The 1,136-nt window shown below is 39.5% G+C and overlaps 1 non-coding gene across 1 annotated transcript; it reads left to right on the top strand.

Annotated features, from left to right (window-relative positions):
- The first annotated feature begins 1,030 nt into the window (after positions 1-1,030).
- On the top strand, positions 1,031-1,136 carry LOC132280302 (small nucleolar RNA R71). Its single transcript, XR_009471543.1, has one exon. It is a non-coding gene; the product is annotated as a small nucleolar RNA R71 (small nucleolar RNA).

Below are 1,136 nucleotides of genomic sequence, written 5' to 3'. Positions count from 1 at the left end.
AAACGGGATGGGTGTCAACTTTTGGTTGCACCGATTCACTCTTTTCATTAGACATACTCACTTGGATGTCCATAATTCTCCCACTTCTCAAGGTTGGCACCGCATTGACATGTTCGATTGTGTGACCTTCCGATGAGGAATGAGTCTCCACAACGCATTGTCGCTTTGGTGTTGCATTCAAAGGCATCTTCCCTTTTTCTCTCACATTCAAGGTACTAGCTATTTGCCCGACTTGAGTTTCTAGCTTAGCAATGGATTGGGAATGGGAATGAAGCAATTGAGTATTCGCCTCTAGAGTGCCTAGAGCGGTCAACACTTTTTCCTCAAAAGCGGGACTCCTAAAATTTCCTTGAGAATATGATGATTGGTTAGGAAAATGAGAATTAATTGATTTCCATGTGATGATTGAAAATAATATCTAAAACCTTGGGAACATTGGCCTTGCATTGGAGGTGGAACATACTTGTTTTGAAAACCACCTTGGGGAGGGTTTGAGCCTTCCCCTTGGCTTTTCCAAGAGAAGTTTAAGTGGTTCCTCCAACTTGAATTGTAATGAGTGCTATAGGGATTATTCCCTTGGTTGACAAATGTAGCATTGACTTGCTCATGGTTTTCACTTGGCATATGTCCATAGGGACAATTGGAAGTAGAATGTAAAACACTTGAACAAGTCATACATGATTCATTGGATGCACGATGATGAACATGATTAGGGGAGGAAGACATTTGATTCGCCGAAGTTTGGTTAATCAAAAATTGATCAAACCTTTGAAATAAGGATTTCATCTCGGCGACTATGTCATTGGAATTGTCAACTTGATATAAGCCAACATTCTTCCTTCTACCTAGATTTCTACCATTTTTAAAGGATAAAGATCTATGCATTGAATTTTCACTCATACTTTCATACAATTGCCACACATCATCCTCATGCTTATCAAGGTAAAAACCACCCATAGATACATCAACCATACCCTTGTGACTATCCGGTAAACTTTCAAAGAAATATTGAACTAATTGCCACTTAGGTATGTCATGATGTGGGCATTTCCTAAGCAAATCATTAAACCTTTCCCATGCCTCATGAAACATTTCCCCATCCCCTTGAGAACTTGAGAAAATTCACGAATGGAAGT

The sequence above is a fragment of the Cornus florida genome, unplaced genomic scaffold, assembly GCF_030987335.1.
Source record: "Cornus florida cultivar Cherokee Brave unplaced genomic scaffold, ASM3098733v1 CherokeeBrave_3.0.0_Hap2_Chr10, whole genome shotgun sequence".
NCBI classification, from domain to species: domain Eukaryota; kingdom Viridiplantae; phylum Streptophyta; class Magnoliopsida; order Cornales; family Cornaceae; genus Cornus; species Cornus florida.
Note: the sequence above shows the minus strand (reverse complement) of the source record. Positions and strands in the feature narration are given on the sequence as shown.